Source organism: Bos javanicus, chromosome 4 (assembly GCF_032452875.1).
Source record: "Bos javanicus breed banteng chromosome 4, ARS-OSU_banteng_1.0, whole genome shotgun sequence".
NCBI lineage: Eukaryota > Metazoa > Chordata > Mammalia > Artiodactyla > Bovidae > Bos > Bos javanicus.
Window position 1 is genome coordinate 1608829 of NC_083871.1, and position 20316 is coordinate 1629144.

Below are 20316 nucleotides of genomic sequence, written 5' to 3' on the forward strand. Positions count from 1 at the left end.
GCATACAAAACACCCATGACTGAGAGTGGGAGATAGAATAGAAAGATCTTTTCCATCAGGTATTTCTTAAAGCAAATCTTAGATCATAGGACTAAATATAAAGACTGAGCATGGAAAATTCAGTAACAAGAACATTAAGAAACAAATTTGTGGAAAAGGAACAGGACTTTACTGTTGAAAAAGTAATTCTCTGATATCATAGGACTAAATATGAAGACTGAGCATGGAAAATTCAGTAACAGAACATTAAGAAACAAAATTTGTGGAAAAGGATCAGGACTTTACTACTGAAAAATTAATTCTCTGATATCATTATTAAAGAGGAAGGAAGAGAACTATAAGAACTTGACACTGTTTATGATAATATAAACCAAAGAAAATGTAAAAATTAAATAAAGAAATAGAAGTTAAGCCATTTGTTTATAAATTTTACATATATTTTAGAGTATCTCCTGCTCTCTTATGGATCCTGCTACTGATTAAGAGTTAATCAGTGAGCAAAACAGACAACTGACCAAATGGCTTCCACATGGAACTTGCACTCTGGTGAAAGAGATAACCAATAAGCACACACCCAATACACATGTCTTGTGATGATACCTGGTAGGGAGAACTGTGGGTGGAGGATGTAGCAATTTTATACAGGACAGGAAGAGACATCTTCTGCTAAGGCAACATTTGGTTCAAAATCTGAAGGAAGTGACGGTCATGCTGACGGTGTTCAAGGGAAGTGCTGAGATCCTGGGATGAGTGGGCACTCGAAGTGTTTGGGACACAGTTAAGATCCCAGTGTGTCTAAGGAGAAATAGTTGGGGAATAGTAGAGAGGAGAGGTAGAGAGATGGGTCAGAGGGGTTGTGGTCAGTATAGACCACTGGTGGTGCCTCTTCGGCATTCCTTCATCCATCAGAGATTCCCAAATTTGGTTACATATTGGAATCTTCTGAGGAGTTTGCGAAACCATGGTTGCCTCAGATGGGTCTTGGGTGACCTGGAAACTGGAAATTTAAAAGTAAATTCCTCAACTGATTATACTTTGCAGTCAAGAAAGGACCACTGGTTTAAAAATAGGGAAGATGGGGTATCCAATAAAGGGAAGTGAGGTGAAATTAAAGAAAATCAAGGGAGAGTGATGTTTTGGAAGTCAGGAGAAGAATGTGGTTTGAAAAGGGAGAAGAGTTAGGTTTGTTAAGTGCTGCCCTTCTTGATTCCAGCAAGATGAAAATGATTCAGCTACTGAAACAATCAAAGTAGGGATCGATAAAATTCTCATGTTTATTTGACTTGTAGGATTCCTATGTTGGATGCATATATATTTATAATTGTTATATCTTCTTATTGGATTGATCCCTTGATCATTATGTAGTGTCCTTCATTGCCTCTACAGTCTTTGTTTTAAAGTCTATTTTATCTTATATGACTATTCTTACTTCTACTTTCTTTTGATTTCCTTTTGCATGGAATATTTTTTTCTGAACCCTCACTTTCAATCTGTATATGTCCCTAGGTCTTAGGTGAATCTCTTGTAGACAGCATATATAGGGGTCTTGTTTTTGTGTTGATTCAGGCAATCTGTATCTTTTGGTTGGAGCATTTAGTCCATTTACATTTAAGATAACTATTGATATGTATGATTCTATTGCCATTTATTTTATTGTTTAGGTTTTGAATTTGTAGGCCTTTTCTTTCTCTTGTGTCTCCTGTCTAGAGAAGTCCCTTTGATATTTGTTGTAAAGTTGATATGGTGCTGCTGAATTCTGTCAATTTTTGCTTGTCTGTAAAGTTTTTGATTTTTCCTTTGAATCTGAGTGATATAGAGTAATCCTGGTAGTAGTTTTTTTGTTTTTTTTTTTTTTCCCCTTTGGTCCCCTTTCATCACTTTAAGCATATCCTGCTACTCTCTTCTGGCCTGCAGAGCTTCTGTTGAAAGATCAGCTCTTAGCCTTTTGGGGACCCCCTTATATGTCATTTGTTGCTTTTCCCTTGCTGCTCTTAATATTTGCTCTTTATGTTAAGCTTTTGTTAGTTTGACTAATATGCATTTTTATGTGTTCCTCCTCGGGTTTATCCTATATGGGACTCTGTGCTTCCAGGACTTGGATGACAATTTCTTTTCCCATGTTAGGGAAATTTTCTACTATAATCTTCTCAAATAATTTCTCATACATTTCTTTTTGTCTTCTTTTTCTGGGAATTGCATAATTTGAATGTTAGTGCATTTAATGTCCCAGAGATCTCTGAGGCTGTCCTCCATTCTTGTTATTCTTTTTTCTTTATTCTGCTCTGCTTTGGTTATTTCCACCATTCTATCTTGCAGCTTACTTATCCATTCTTCTACTTCAGTTATTCTGCTACTTATTCCCTCTAATGTATTTTTGTATCAGTTATTGTATTGTTCATTGCTGATTGCCTATTCTTTAAGTCTTCTAGCTCTTTGTTAAACATTTCTCGTATCTTCTCAATCTGTGCCTCCAGTCTGTTTACCTGTGCCTCAATTTTATTTCCAAGATTTTGAATCATCTTTACTACATTACTCTGAATTATTTTTCTGGTATACTACTTATTTTCTCTTCATTTGTTTTGTCTTATGTGTTTTTACCACGTTCCTTCATCTTCTGCATGTTTCTCTGTCTTTTAATTTTGTTTAATTTACTGTGTTTAGGATCTTGTACCTGCAGGCTGGAAGGTTGTTGTTCCTCTTAACTGTGAAGACTGCTCACTATGGGTGGGGTTGGACCAGTGCCTTGTGAATGGCACTGAGGGGACTCATTGAGGGGACTTATGTCTGTGTTCTGGTGTATGGAGCTGAATCTTATCTCTCTGAAAAGTAATGCCATGTCCAATGGTGTGTCTATGACTTGGTATGGCTTTGGGCAGTCTTTCAGCTAATAGGTAGGTTTGTGTTTCTGTTTTACTAAAGGTTTGGTATAAGGCATCTGGCACTGGAGCTTGCTGGCCTTTCGGTGGGGTTGGTCTTAAGTTTTGAAATAGGGGCCTTTGGGAGAGCTCTCACTTATTAATGTCCCATAGGGTTAGGAGTTCTCTGATGGCCCAAAGCCCTGGATATAGGCCTCCCACCTTGCGGGTTTAAGGTCCAGTGCCTTACTGTAGCATCAAGACTTCACCAGCCACATAACACAGAAGACAAAAACCCCAATACTAATGGTGAGACTATACTAAATGCCAAGGACACCCAAAGTGATTCACACAATTACAAAGAGAAAAGAAGGAGGAAAAAAAAAGACGAAAACAGGAGTCAAAAAAATAGAGGAATTAAGCCAGTAATCAATCAAACCACTAAGTGAAAATGAATACTAAAAATTATACTTGCAAAAAATACAAAATAAAAAACATGAAAAAGATGCACTATAACTAAGCAGTGTTGTAACAATGGGGAAAAATGAATTTATCTAAAAATAAGGTGTTCTGGAAAGGAAAAAAGTAGGTTAAAAAACATAAAAATTAAGGGAGTGACAAAGAAAGAACACCATTAGAACAATATGAAAAAGGAAAAAAATGGGGTGGAAAATTATCTAGAGAATGGTAATGAGAAGAATGTCCATGTGGCTCCTCCATTTTCCTGGTCTAATCAATTTTCCTACTCATCAAGTCTTCCAGTATTTCTATGAAGGTCTCTGGACCTGTGGTGGGCAGTGTGGGGTCAGCTCAGACTCAGGTCTTTCCTTGCTCTAGCTTGTACTTTCTTTCAGAGTCTACAGTTTCCACTAAAGTCCACAGTGTTTAGCTAATTGTGGGGATTTAATCCACTGTACCTATGTTCCAGGGGTGACTTCTCCTTCTCTCTTTTGCTCACTCAGCCCCTGGTGTTCTGCTTCAATTTTGGGCCCACCTCTGCTTGCAGGTTGCTCTTCAGTGTCTGTTCTCCATCCAAACATGAGCACCTGAACATAGAGGCTGATTAGAGCTCACTTGCTCAGTTGTGCTGGGGCGAGGAAGGAGAAGGCAGACATAGTTTGTGTATGTGTGGAATGCTCACCGTGGCCGGGACCTGTGGGAGGTTGCCACAGTCTCAGGTGGATTGTAAACTTCCCCATGGGAGCTGGTTGCCAAGCTGTGGGATCCTTGGCAGAGCCAAGCTGCTCAGGTTCCCAGGGAAATGTGAGCAGTGACCCACATCCACTCACAGATTGGCAGTAGCTGTGATCCCTGGGGTCCCTGCCTTCCACCTCTGGCACTTACACAGGTTTTCTACCTCGGGAGCTGCAGACTACAGCCAGCTCGTCCCCCTTTGACATTCACTAAGGCAGGGTCCTTTGTTCTACTAGTGTGTGCCCACAGGAATGATCTTGTGCTTCTCTTGTTGTCCCAGGCTTCTCCCTGGACTCCCTCAGCTGTATCACACTAGCTCTTTCAGGATGTCTTTACTATGATCAACCCCAGTTCTCTCCCTGACGTCCAATTCCTGAACCCTTAGCCTGAGCACCCAGCCCCACTCACTGTGGGTGGGCATGGGAGTGTGAGCCACTTCTTGGCTGGGAAGTGCTGTTTGATAAAAATCTCTGCTGTGAATTTTCTGCCTTGCCTTTAGAGCACCTGTTGCTGCACTTGTCAATGTGCTCCCCTCTGAGGTGTGGGAAGCTTCCCCCAGCCCTGCCTCTGAGGGGGTTTCCCAGTGTGTGGAAACATTTCCTTCTTCATGACTCCTCCCCTGGATGCATCCCTTGGGAGATGCATCCTCATTGCAAAATCCTTTGTCTCCCTTTTTATCTTTATCTTTTGCCGTACCTCATTCTGAGGAGATTGGCTTGCCCTTTTGGAAGTCTGGGGTCCTCTGCTAGTGTTCAGAAGGTGTTCTGTTGGAGTTGTTCCACATGCAGATGAGTTTTTGATGGGTTTGCAGGGGTAGGGTATGATTTCTCCATCTTATTCCTCTGCAATCTTGAAGGTCTCTCTTCAGATTTTCTTAATCTAAGAGAAATAAAAGCAGAGTCCCAGTTGGAAGTAAGAGTGTGAAAGTGTTACAGTTTTGACAGCTTGGAGACTGGGGGAATATTGATTTGAGCTTTTGGTCAGCAAGTTAATGTGATACTGGCCAACTAGAATGCATGCCTCTCTCCAGACACTGACCTGCTTGTTTTCTTTTAGTTTAAAAATGTATCCATATATAGAGTTCTTCCTAATTACATTCTTTAAACTGCATAACACTCCCCTGAATGGATGCACCCAAATCTATTCCACAGTATCAAAGAGAACTGTTTTCAGGACTTCTCTGTCAAAACTAATGCCACATCTCATAGTTTTGAACATATGTCACTTTGCATTTTTACCAGTATTTATTTAGGAGTTTGCTGGCTAAAGGATAAATACATATATCCTCTTGCTCGTTTGTTTTTCCTTAATATTTGCACTACATCAGAGCATTAAATGCAGTCCTAGAAAATATCATAAAAATAAAGACAGGTACTTCCATAAATTTATGGAACTTCATATAGACACTCAAACTCCCCAGAAAGCCAATCAATTTTCTCTTTTTTTCTCTTGAAACCTATTATACCACTCCTTACAAGTTTTCTCCCTTAGCAAGGAATGAAAGCCATTCTCTAGATGATAGGAACCTTCTGCTCCTATATCTAAACCTACATGGATCTGTTTTTAATGTAATCAGGGAGGGGTTCCTCTTCTACTATATCAGAAGCCATTCATTATCAAGTATCACTCTACGATTTAGTACACATTTTTCGTTGCATCAGCATTGAAGGCTGTTGAGGAGTTAACATATAAAAACTATCTCCCTGGACTTTCTTACCACTTTTCTGATAGTCTTTCTAGTGTCTTTGTTAGCTTCTTTTTCTTGACTAGATGTGTCAGAGTTCTCCAACGCTCAGTTGGTCACTCTTCTCTCTTCATTTTATAATTTTTTTTTTCTAAATTGAGTCATCTGTATCCCTGGCTTCACTTCCTGCACAAATGCTGGCTTGTGATACTTTGAGCTGAACAGCCACATTTCTAGATCATATGGGTTTCTCTTCACTGCACTTACAGTGGTTGCTGAAGACCACAGCTCAAACCCTGCACCCATTTTTCTATTTCTCAGTTTTTTTTATGTTTTTGGGTTTTTAAAGGATTTTAACTATATAAAAATAAATGATTAGAAGAATACACAGTGACCCTATGTGGTTCACAAAGCCTCAAATGTTTACTATTCAGCTTTTTATAGACAAAATATGACAACCTCTGTTTCAGATGACTCAAAGTCTCCTAGAAATCAGCTAAGACCAAATCATAGTCTGTATCTTCTTTCTTCCTAAACCATGTTCCCTCAGTGAATGACATTATTCATGTATGTATGTAAATCTAAACTCCAGTGCTCCTGCCTGCACAGCTTTACTTCCGGTGTCCAGTCTGTCATTCTCTTGTCAATTCTTAAGCGTCCTGAAATCCATCTACTAGGGTTTACGTATTTTGTTGTCATCCTCCTAGTCCATTATTTCACCATGTCACTGTAGCCTCTGTCCAACTTGCCCCTTCCTTCCCTTGACATGGGTTCTAGAATCACCATTCCTCAGGAAATCTTGGCCATTTAACCATGATTAATGCCCTTCCATGGCCTTCAGTTTAGTGTAGGGTTTTAAAGAGACTCACATGGTTGTCCCACACTCTGTGGTGACTTGTACACATTGCAGCTTCCCCCGAACCACCTGCCCCTCCTTCTCTCACTCCAGACATGCTAGCTTTTCTCCTACAGCTTCATTATTAGACCATCTCCCTCCCAGCACAGGGCATCTCTGTGGGTGAGTTCCTGTGCCTGAAACCTTCCCACAGCAACATCCCTCCTTGATTATTGAGCTTAATCCATTAGATTGTACCTCATGCCCTCTCTAGGTCAGGTTCCATTTTAATATGCTATCCTTCAATGTCCCTCTGTGTGACACTGGGCTGAGGAGAATCCCCTCCACATGGTGGCATTCTTGAAAGGAGATATACCCACTGCTTACCTTGTATACCCAGAACTTAGTATTGAGTCTGATGATTATCCCAGAAAGAATAAATATGCCACTGATGGGTGGACTGAGTCTCTGATAAGCTTTATTACATTAAAGTCAGTGAAAGATGATATTTCATTCAAAAAATGATTATATAAAATGGACTACTAATTTTTAAAAGAAAATTAGTTATTTGCCTCATTTTTAATTAAAATAAATCCAGGAGGATGAAATATTTCATGTGAGGTAAAATACTGGGAAGCATTGTATTTATGGATGGATTTCTAAGCATGATCCCAAAGGCTGACATAAAAAGGAAATAATAAAGGAATTTGAGTTCATTAACATTAAAATACATACTTTTGCTATAACTAATGTTAAAAATAAAAATTAGAAAATATACCATAAGACAGAATGTTGCTAGTCTTCAATCCTGTAAAACTCCATTGCCATCATTTGTTACATTTGTTTCAGGTGAAATCCTAGTAAATATAGATTGCTGTGTTTTTCTGTGTAGCTTCATGCCTATTTAGCATTCATTTGAATATCAATTTAAATTAAATTTATCAATTAATCATGAAGAATAAATAAAGACTGAATCAATAATGTCTTTATCATCAATGAAGAAGAATTTAAGACTCTTTGCTCAGCTCCAACTGGAATACATTATTACCTCTGAGAGAAAGCACAGATTGCAGACAGAAATAGAAAAATTTAGTCTACTCGACGAGCAATATTCTGCTAAGACTTCTTACGTGAATGCAATGCTCAAGAAATGTACCTGATGGGGCCTGCATGCTCTATTTCCTACGAGGCTATTCTTTAACTACAAAAAAATTATCTCATCTCTTAGGCTTTGGATCATTACATTATCTGTGTTCTGCATCTTAAATGCACTAAATAATTTATTTTCTTCCCCTCTCTTGTGTGTAAGCGACTCTATTGATTGGTTGAAAAGTGAAAGCTCCAGTCATTCTTTTCAGCACTTTTCATGCAATTTAAACATTGACAGTTTGATATGTTATAAGTATATAAGCAAAAATGTTGATTTGAACTTGAAATAATTGTGAGGGTGGTGAAAATCCTTACTCCTCTTCCAAAAATATGAGCAGATTTAGGATTAAGATAAGTTTTTGAGACTAGTCTATTATTATCCAACAGTCACACTTTTAAAAGGAAATTATATGGACTGTATTTATTTATTTGTTAATGATCAGTGTTTAAATTTTATTATAATTATACATTTTTTAACATTTTATTTTCACATAAATTTTAAAGTAAAAATGAACTTAATGGCAAACATCATAGGGAAGCCTATGAGCATTAAAACAAATTTCATGGATTGCTGTTGCAAAAATTTAAGATGCTATTGGGACTTTGCAGATCTGTATTTTAACCTTTTCCCAACTGTGATTATTTGTAAAAAGCATAGACGTTCCTGAATTAAATCCATCAAGTGAATCTTAGGAAATATATTATAGAAGTCAATACCTATTATTTCATTAAGTGTGTGATGTAACTGACAATATGAAAACTGAGGAACTGAATAAAGTTGTTCAGAAGAGGTAAATGAATTATATACATTTTGCAACACACAAATTATGCACACATTCATGAAGCACAGGAAAGAAGCTTATTCAATAGTTCAGAATAGGCTTCTCTCATCTATTCCTTCCTTCTATTTAAATTAAAAATGTAATGATTAAGAATTCCTTTCTCACCCAAAATTTTATATGACTTCATGTAATAATAAAACAGCAATACAAACTACATTCTAGTTACCATAGAAATAACAATAAATAGGTGGAAATGGTTCCTATGATTGTCTGATTTAGGGCATAGTGTTAAAGAAAGCCTTAAAGTAGGCTTTCTGCTGTATAAATGACTGTACTGATTGGTTGAAAAGTAAAAACTCCAATCATTCTTTTAAGCATTTTTATGCAATTTAAACATTGACACTCTGGTATCTTGTAGTATAGAAGCAAACATGTTGATTTGAACATGAAATAATTGTATTATTAGGATCATGAGAAAACTTGTTCTTCTTCATTAAATGTGAGCAGATATAGGATTAAGATAACTTCAAACTCAGTTTAATGCAGAATTAAGCCCTTGGCAGAGGGCTTCAGGGCAGTGGTGTTTTGGTTGGACCAACACAGGTTATATTGGAATGCATGCATTCTCAGTTGCTTCAATTGTGTTTGACTCTTTGCAATCCAATGGACTGTGGCCTGTCAGGATCCCCTGGTCTACGGAATTCTCCAGGCAAGAATACTTGAGTAGATTGCCATTTCCTTCTCCAGGGGTTATATTGGAATGGGCAGCTTTAATTTAGTACTAACTGTTGACAGTGATCTCTTTCCAGACAGTCTTAAGTTAGCAAGCTGCCTTCTAAAACTAAATAGGTAGGTCAACATCTATGTTACCACTTTGATGGATAGAAATGGTCATTTCATATGAATCAACATGATTATGAGGATGCAGACAACAGAGGAATTTCTTTCTTAATTTTGCTCTCCTTGTAGATACAACCATTTGACAAACACACAAAATATTGAACTTTACCTTGAATTTCCTTATTTTTCCCAATTCCTAGTTTCATAAGTTGCTGATTATGCAATTTGAGGTAGAAAGTGTTTTGGTATATATATAAGCCAAATTTCTTCATTCTGTACATGAGATAGTACTGTGACTAATATTAGTGAATTTTTGTTAGACATAGGTTTGGTCCCTGGGATTGGGAAGATCCCATGGAAGAGGGAATGGCAACCCACTCCAGTATTCTTTCCTGGAGAGTCTCCAAGGACAGAGGAGCCTGGTGGGCTGCAGTCCATGAGGTCACAAAGAGTCAGACAAGACTGAGTGACTAAGCACAAAGCAGCACAGTATATACCTTACAAAATGTTCTGCATAAAATATTATCTCCTTTAGTGTTTGTAAAGCCCTTATGACCTCAGGATTGTCATTACCTACATTTTACAGCTGGAACTAAGATCCAAATTTATTCAGCTTCTTTGTTCATGATCCTAACTGCTGAACTATAAAGCTACTATCAGAAAACCCAATGAGATAGGTTTCTAATATTAACCTCATTTCCTAGGTTAAAAAAGTAAAATCAAAAGAGGTTATGCCCTTACCCACATCATATTTTCCACTCTGCTCCAGTTCTATTCCCAGATGAGTCTGAAATAGATTTAAATGTCAGAGCCATGTTCCTTCCTATAAATATATATTTAATTCAAAATATTTTCTATTTATTCTTTCAATCACATCAGATGATAATGTCTTAATTACATGTAATTTTGTTACTCTTATTTGTCAATTAGGGATTTTAATATTACAAGTAATCAAAAAGATAAAAATGCAAACAAATTTAAACAAAAATTAATTGAACTGAACCACTCACAAAACTGTAAAGTCCATAGGAAGTGTAGGCTTTGGGATTGCTTTGATTTTGTACCTACAGCTTTGCAAAGACTGAGTTTCTTCCCCTCTTCAAGTGTCCCAGACATTTTTTTCTCCTAAGAGTGGATTCTCACATCTGGAAGGAAGATATGTGATGACAATTTCAGGCTTCAAGTTCACAACTTCTTGTAGCTTTTTTCAGATGATCAAGGATTGCTATTTCATGACAGTTTCAACAAATCTCCTTCACTGTTCAGTTTAATTGGATCAGATTTCAATTTCTTCTTCAATTCTTTTAGCCCTAAAAATTCTGTGTTTTGAATGGCTTACTCTTGATTATGTTAATTTAGATACTAAGAGTATTACTTTGATTGGATTGAAAGCAATGAGTGTTCAACCATGTAACTGGGTAAATGCCATTCTCCAACCTCATCCAACAAACAAGAGAAGATTACTATGTAACAGGAGAGGAGCAGCATGATTGTTGTTCAGGCACAAAATACTAGCAAACCTATGGCCCAAGAGACTCATATGTTGGTGATTCCTTAACTAAGGATATGCCCTCATATACCCAAGGGATCATTATATTTGTGTTCTTATGTTTTAACATTTTAATTATGAAATGTATACACTTTAATTATGAAATGTATACACTTAAAAGTGTATAAACATAAGTGTATGATGTCATTAATCATGACCAGAACCTTGGTATAATCTGTTGCTCAGTTAAATGAAAGCACCTTGAAACTGTGAAGCTATTCACATGCACCTTCATGATCACTACTCCTTCTAACTTCCCTAAAGGTTGCAATATATGTTATGACATTCATTTCCAATTCCTAAGCACTGTTACTCACTATCATCTGTGGGATTTGATGACAACTAAATTGTACAATGAAGGTGCTAGCTCTAAAAATGTATACTTTGTGTGCTGTTTGTATTCCGTTTAATGAAAATACCACAATATCTTTATAGATACTACTGTTAATGGATATTTGCAGTAGAATATATAAAGATATTGTGATATTTTCATGAAACAAATCCCTGATGATTATACAGTGGAAGGGACAAATAGATTCAAGGGATTAGATCTGATAGACAGATTGCCTGAAGTACTATGGATAGAGGTTCATGACATTGTACAGGAGGCAGTGATCAAGACCTTCCCTAAGAAAAAGAAATGCATAAAGGCAAAATGGTTGTCTGAGGAAGACTTACACATAACTGAAAAAGAAGAGAAGCTACAGGCAAAGGAGAAAAGGAAAGATATACCCATTTCAATTCAGAATTCCAAAGAACAGCAAGGAGAGATAAGAAAGCCTTCCTCAGTGATCAGTACAAAGAAACAGAGGAAAGCGATAGAATGGGAAAGACTAGAGATCTCTTCAAGAAAATTAGAGATACCAAGGGACAATTTCATGAAAAGATGGCCACAATAAAGGGCAGAAATTCTATGGACTTAACAGAAGCAGAAGATACTAAGAAGAGGTGGCAAGAATACAGAACTGTACAAAAAGATCTTCATGACCCAGATGGCCATGTTGGTGTGATCACTCACCTAGAGCCATACATCCTGGAATGTGAAGTCAAGTGGGCCTTTGGAAGCAACACCACAAACAAAGCTAGTGTAGGTGATGGAATTCCAGTTGAGCTCTTTCAAATCATAAAAGGTGATGCTGTGAAAGTGCTGCAGTCAATATGCCAGCAAATTTGGAAAAGTCAGCAGTGGCCACAGGACTGGAAAAGGTCAGTTTTCCTTCCAATCCCAAAGAAAGGCAATGCCAAAGAAAGTTCAAACTACTGCACAGTTGCATTCATCTCATATTCTAGCAAAGTAATGCTCAAAATTCTGCAAGCCAGACTTCAACAATACATGAACCGTGAACTTCCAAATGTTCAAGTTGGATTTAGAAAAGGCAGAGAAATCAAAGATCAAATTCCAACATCTGCTGGACCATCGAAAAAGCAAGAGAATTCCAGAAAAAACCATCTACTTTTGTTTCATTGACTACACCAAAGCCTTTTACTGTGTGCATGAAAATAAACTAGAAAATTCTGAAAGAGATGGGAATACCAGACCACCTGACCTGCCTCCTGAGAAATCTGTATGCAGGTCAAGAAGCAACTGTTAGAACTGGACGTAGAACAAGAGAGAGGTTCCAAAATGGGAAAGGAGTATATCAAGGCTGTATATTGTCATCCTGCTTATTTAACTTATATGCAGAGTACATCAAGAGAAATGCCAAGCTGGATGAAGCACAAGCTGGAATCAAGATTGCCGGGAGAAATATCAATAACCTCAGATATGCAGATGACACCACCCTCACCCTTATGGCAGAAAGTGAAGAAGAACTAAAGGGCCTCTTGATGAAAAAAGAGAGTGAAAAGGTTGACTCAAAACTCAACATTCAGAAATTTAAGATCATGGCATCTGGTCCCATCACTTCATGGCAAATAGATGGGGAAACAATAGAAACAGTGACATACTTTATTTTTTGGGCTCCAAAATCGCTGCAGATGGTGACTGCAGCCATGAAATCAAAAGACACTCCTTGGAAGAAAAGCTATGACCAAACTAGACAGGATGTTAAAAACCAGAGGCATGACTTTGCCAACAAAAGTCCAACTAGTCAAAGCTATGGTTTGCCAGTAGTCATGTATGGATGTAAGAGTTGGACTCTAAAGAAAGCTGAGCACCGAAGGATTGATCCTTTTGAATTGTGGTGTTGGAGAAGACTCCTGAGAGTCCCTTGGACTGCAAGGGGATCCAACCAGTCCATCCTAAAGGAAATTAGTCCTGAATATTCATTGGAGGGACTGATGCTGAAGCTGCAGCTCCAATATTTTGACTACCTGATATGAAGAAATGACTTTTTGGAAAACACCCTGATCTAGGAAGACTGAAGGCAGGAGGAAAAGGCGACAAAAGAGGGTGAGATGGTTGGATGGCATCACCTACTCGATGGACATGAGTTGTATGCTCCATGAGTTGGTGATGGACAAGGAAGCCTGGTGTGGTGTGGTCCTTGGGGTCACAAAGAGTCAGATATGACTGAGTGACTGAAATAAACTGAACTGTATGGATATTTGTGTAAACTCTCATCAACATTCTCAAATATGTCCTTGGCATATTCAGTACAGTTCAGTTCAGTTGCTCAGTCATGTCCAACTCGTTGCGACCCCAAGAATTGCAGCACACCAGTCCATCATCAACTAAAGGAGTTCACTCAGACTCACATCCATCGAGTCAGTGATGCCATCCAGCCATCTCATCCTCTGTCGCCCCCTTCTCCTCCTGCCCTCAATCCCTCCCAGCATCAGAGTCTTTTCCAATGAGTCAACTCTTCCGTGAGGAGGCCAAAGTACTGAAGTTTCAGCTTTAGCATCAGTCCTTTCCAAAGAAATCCCAGGGCTGATCTCCTTCAGAATGGACTGGTTGGATCTCCTTGCAGTCCAAGGGACTCTCAACAGTCTTATTCAACACCACAGTTCAAAAACATCAGTTCTTCAGCACTCAGCTTTCTTCACAGTTCAACTCTCACATCCATACATTACCACTGGAAAAACCACAGCCTTGACTAGATGGACCTTTGTTGGCAAAGTAATGTCTCTGCTTTTCAATATCCTATCTAGGTTGGTCATAACTTTTCTTCCAAGGAGTAAGCATCTTTTAATTTCATGGCTGCAGTCACCATCTGCAGTGATTTTGGAGCCCCCAAAAATAAAGTCTGACACTGTTTCCACTGTTTCCCATCTATTTCTCATGAAGTGATGGGACCAGATGCCATGATTTTCATTTTCTGTATGTTGAGCTTTCAGCCAACGTTTTCACTCTCCACTTTCACCTTCATCAAGAGGCTCTTTATTTCCTCTTCACTTTCTGCCATAAGGATGGTGTCATCTGCATATCTGAGGTTATTGATATTTCTCCTGACAATCTTGATTTCAGCTTGTGCTTCTTCCAGCTCAATATTTCTCATGATGTACTCTGCATATAAGTTAAATAAGCAGGGTGACAATATATAGCCTTGATGTACTCCTTTTGCTCTTTGGAACCAGTCTGTTGTTCCTTGTCCAGTTCTAACGGCTGCTTCCTGACCTGCATATAGGTTTCTCAAAGGCAGGTCAGGTGGTCTGGTATTCCCATCACTTTCAGAATTTTCCACAGTTTATTGTGATCCACACAGTCAAAGCCTTTGGCATAGTCAATAAAGCAGAAATAGATGCTTTTCTGGAACTCTCTTGCTTTTTCGTTGATCCAGTGGATGTTGGATATTTGATCTCTGGTTCTTCTGCCTTTTCTAAAACCAGCTTGAACATATGGTTCACGTATTGGTGAAGCCTGGCTTGGAGAATTTTGAGCATTTCTTTATTAGCATGTGAGATGAGTACAATTGTGCGGTAGTTTGAACATTTTTGGCATTGACTTTCTTTGGGATTGGAAGGAATATGGACCTTTTCCAGTCCTGTGGCCACTGCTGAGTTTTCCGAATTTGCTGGCATATTGAGTGCAGCACCTTCACAGCATCATCTTTCAGGATTTGAAATAGCTCAACTGGAATTCCATCACCTCCACCAGCTTTGTTCGTAGTGATGCTTTCTAAGGCCCACTTGACTTCACATTCCAGGATGTCTGGCTCTAGGTGAGTGATCACACCATCGTGATTATCTTGATCATGAAGATCTTTTTTGTACAGTTCTTCTGTGTATTCTTGCCACCGCTTCTTAATATCTTCTGCTTCTGTTAGGTCCATACCATTTCTGTCCTTTATCAAGCCCATCTGTGCATGAAATGTTCCCTTGATATCTCTAATTTTCTTGAAGAGATCTCTAGTCTTTCCCATTCGGTTGTTTTCCTCTATTTCTTTGCACTGATAGCTGAGGAAGGCTTTTTTATCTCTTCTTGCTATTCTTTGGAACTCTGCACTCAGATGCTTATATCTTTCCTTTTCTACTTTGTTTTTTACTTCTCTTCTTTTTGCAGCTATTTGTAACGCCCCCTCAGACAACCATTTTGCTTTTTTTGCATTTCTTTTCCATGGGGATGGTCTTGATCCCTGTCTCCTGTACAATGTCATGAACCTCCCACTATAGTTCGTTGGGCACTCTATCAGATCTAGGCCCTTAAATCTATTTCTCACTTCCACTGTATAATCATAAGGGATTTGATTTAGGTCATACCTGAATGGTCTAGTGGTATTCCCTACTTTCTTCAATTTACATCTGAATTTGGCAATAAGGAGTTTATGATCTGAACCACAGTCAGGTCCTGGTCTTGTTTTTGTTGACTGTATAGAGTTTCTCCATCTTTGGCTGCAAAGAATATAATCAATCTGATTTCAGTGTTGACCATCTGGTGATGTCCATGTGTAGTCTTCCCTTGTGTTGTTGGAAGAGGGTATTTGCTATGACCAGTGCATTTTCTTGCCAAAACTCTATTAGTCTTTGCCCTGCTTCATTTCATATGCCAAGGCCAAATTTGCCTGTTACTCCAGGTGTTTCTGGATTTCCTCCTTTTGCATTCCAGTCCCCTATAATGGAAAAGATATCATTTTGGGGTGTTAGTTCTTAAAGGTCTTGTAGGTCTTTATAGCACCGTTCAACTTCAGCTTGTTCAGCGTTACTGGTTGGAGCATAGACTTGGATTACTGTGATATTGAATGGTTTTCCTTGGAAACGAACAGAGATCATTCTGTCATTTTTGAGATTGCATCCAAGTATTGCATTTTGGACTCTTTTGTTGGCCATGATGGCTACTCCATTTCTTCTAAGGGATTCCTGCCCACAGTAGTAGATATAATGGTCATCTGAGTTAAATATATCCATTCCAGTCTATTTTAGTTTGCTAATTCCTAGAATGTCAACGTTCACTCTTGCCGTCTCCTGTTTTACCACTTCCAATTTGCCTTGATTCATGGATCTATCATTCCAGGTTCCCATGCAATATTGCTCTTTACAGCATCAGACCTTACTTCTATCACCAGTCACATCCACAACTGGGTATTGTTTTTGCTTTGGCTCCATCCATTCATTCTTTCTGGAGTTATTTCTCCACTGATCTCCAGTAGCATATTGGGCACCTACTGACCTGGGGAGTTCCTCTTTCAGTATCCTATCATTTTGCCTTTTCATACTGTTCATGGGGTTCTCAAGGCAAGAATACTGAAGTGGTTTGCCATTCCCTTCTCCAGTGGACCACATTCTGTCAGACCTCTCCAGCATGACCTGCCCATCTTGGGTGGCCTCATGCGCATGGCTTAGATTCACTGAGTTAGACAAGGCTGTGTTCCTAGTGTGATTAGTTTGACTAGTTTTCTGTGAGTATGATTTCAGTGTGTCTGCCCTCTGATGCCCTCTTACAACACCTACCGTCTTACTTGGTTTTCTCTTACTTTGAATATGGGGTATCTCTTCATGGCTGCTCCAGCGAAGTGCAGCTGCTGCTCCATACCTTGGATGAGGGGTATCTCCTCACCGCCACCACTCCTGACCTTTAACAGCTCCTCTAGGCCCTCCTGAGCCCGCACAGTCACTGTTCCTTGGACGTGGGGTTGCTGTTCCCAGCCGCCGCCCCTGGTCTCGGACATGGGTAGCTCCTCTCTGCCGTTCCTGCGCCGTCCCAGCCTGGCACTCTGGGCCTTCATTTCTTTTTAAAGAATACTTTTTATTTATTTGACTGCCTCAGGTGTTAGTAGAAGCACACAAGATCTTCATTGTGCAGGGATTCTCTATCTACAGAACACTTGAGTTAAGCAGCTTCAATTCTTGGGCCTAATTGCCTAGAGGCATGTGGGATTCTGTTTCTTCAGCCAGGGACCTAACCCGAGTTCCTTGTGTTTTGAGGCACATTCTTAACCACTGGATCCCGGGAGAAATTCTTGCCTTTATTTCTGTCAGATTTATACCTTTACATTTATTGGGTCATTGAAAATGTATCTGTTCATACATTAAGTATGGTCAAATGTTTTTCCAAGATAATTGGACCAAATTATAGTCCTGCTAGCAGTGGCTAAGTTTCTCTTCTTCCACACTCTTGCTAAGTCATGACATTGCTAGTTAATTTCACACCATTACATGCCAATTTCAGCCACTCTAGTAAGTATTCACCAGTGATATCTCACTGCAGCTTTACCTTTCATGTCCTTAGTTATAAGTAAAATTTATTGATCTTTTTGTATGTTCTCTTTTGTTAAATGATGGTTGAAGTCTCTTACACATTTTTCAATTGAGTTGTTTGATTCTTATGTATTTAGAATTTATTACACATTATGTTATGACCTTCTTGACATTCGTTTTTTAAATTGCAAATATATTCTCTTGCTCTGTGATTTAATTTTTACAGCCTAATAATGTCTTTTGACAAAGAATTTTTAATGATGTAGTTAAGCATATTAAATTTTAAAGTTATATTTGCTGTTTTTTGTGTTATATAAAATAGTTTACCCAGTGATAGATGAAACAAATATTCATTTATTTGTTAAGCTTTATTATTTTTGATATATGTAGCTATAACCAGTTTGGAATTTTATCCAATGTTGGAGTACCATTTAATGAAAACAGTCCTTTATATCTTGGCTAAATAAACACGTGGGTACAGATATCTCTACAAAATAGTGATCTCATTTACTTTGAAAATATACCCAAGAGTAAAATTACTAGATCATATCATAGTTCTCTTTTTCATTTTCTGAGGAACCTTCATACTAGTTTCCATAGTGGTTGTATTAATTTACATTCCCAGCAACAGTGTACAAGGGTTTCCTTTTCACCACATTCTCGCCAACATTTTATCTCTTGTTGTTTTGATATAACCATTCTAACAGGTGTGAGTGATATCTCATTGTGGTTCTAATTTGCATTTCCCTGATGATCAGTAGTGTTGAGAACCTCTTCACTTACTTATTGGGCTTTTTGAATATCTTTTAAAAGGAAGTGGTTATTTAGGTTCATTCCAGCATTATTTACAATAACCAGGACAAGGATGGAATGACCTAAATGTTCACTGATGGATTAATGAGTAAATAAAATGTGAATATGTGTGTGTGTGTGTGTGAAATTCAACCATAAAAAGGACATTCTGTCATTTTCAACAATATGGATGATTCTGAAAAGTATTGAGCATTATTCTAAGCAAAATTCAGACAGAGAAAGTCAAAATACTGTATGAACTCACTTAAGAAAATAGCTCATAGTAAGAGAGAACAGATGGGTGGTTACCAAAGATTGGGTCAGAGGTGAGGGGAATAGAAAATGGCTGAAAATAGTCAAAGAGTAGAAAATTTTAGTTACAAGATAAAAAAGTTCTGACATGCACAGTGTGTTGCAAAGAGAGTTGCAAAGAGAGTACATTTTAAAAGTTTTTGTCACAAGAAAATAAATGTAACAACTGAAAGTGAAAGTCAGTCAGTTGTGTCACTTTGCAACCCCATGGACTATACAGTCATGGAATTCTTTAGGCCAGAATACTGGAGTGGGTAGCCTTTCATTTTCCAGGGGATTTTTCCAACCCAGGACTCAAACCCAGGTCTCCCACATTGCAGCCAGATTCCTTACCAACTGAACCAGGGAAGCCCAAGAATCCTGGAGAGGGCAGCCATTCCTTCAACAGCAGATATTTGACAGTCAATTCCTAGGCAGGTTGATAAGAAGTCTGGGGGTGTCCAAAGAGGAGAAAGAGGTCTGGGGCTCTTGGAGCAGAGATAGGGGTCTGAGGTTCTCAAGGAGGAGGAAAGGACAAACTTTTTTTTTTTTTTTTCCTCTCACTCTCTACATTCCTTAGTCTTAGTCACATAAAACGCTTTTTTCTTTAAGCAGGGAACTGATGATTACACAACAAACAACTCAGTTTAAACTTTGTACTGAGGATTAGATAACAATGTATCCTGCTCCAGGACAGTTTCTCCTTCCTGAAAAACTTCTGGCTAATCCTATGATTTGCAAGACGGCATCAGAGGACAGACTCATTGAAACCATACTCACAGAAAAAAGGTCAATCTAATCACACTAGGACCACAGCCTTGTCTAACTCAATGAATCTAAGCCATGGCCATGGAGCCACCCAAGACAGGTGGGTCATACTGGAGAGTGTGACAGGAGAATGTGGTCCACTGGAGAAGGGAATGGCAAACCAATTCAGTATTCGTGCCTTGAGAACCCCATGAGCAGTATGAAAAGGCAAAATGATAGGATACTGAAAGAGGAACTCCCCAGGTCAGTAGGTGCCCAATATGCTACTGGAGATCAGTGGAGAAATAACTCCAGAAAGAATGAAGTGATGGAGCCAAAACAAAAACAATACCCAGTTGTGGATGTGACTGGCAATAGAAACAAGGTCCGATGCTGTAAAAAGCAATATTGCATGGGAACCTGGAATGATAGATCCATGAATCAAGGAAAATTGGAGTGCTCAAACAAGAGATGGCAAGAGTGAGCGTCGACATTCTAGGAATCAGTGAACGAAAATGGACTGGAATGGGTGAATTTAACTCAGACGACCATTATATCTACTACTGTGGGCAGGAATCCCTCAGAAGAAATGGAGTAGCCATCATGGCCAGCAAAAGAGTCCGAAATGCAATACTTGGATGCAATCTCAAAAAAGACAGAATGATCTCTGTTCGTTTCCAAGGAAAACCATTCAATATCACAGTAATCCAAGTCTATGCCCCAACCAGTAACGCTGAACAAGCTGAAGTTGAACGGTGCTATAAAGACCTACAAGACCTTTAAGAACTAACACCCCAAAACAATGTCCTTTCCATTATAGGGGACTGGAATGCAAAAGGAGAAAATCCAGAAACACCTGGAGTAACAGGCAAATTTGGCCTTGGCATATGAAATGAAGCAGGGCAAAGACTAATAGAGTTTTGCCAGAAAATGCACTGGTCATAGCAAATATCCTCTTCCAACAACACAAGAGAAGACTCTACACATGGACATCACCAGATGGTCAACACTGAAATCAGATT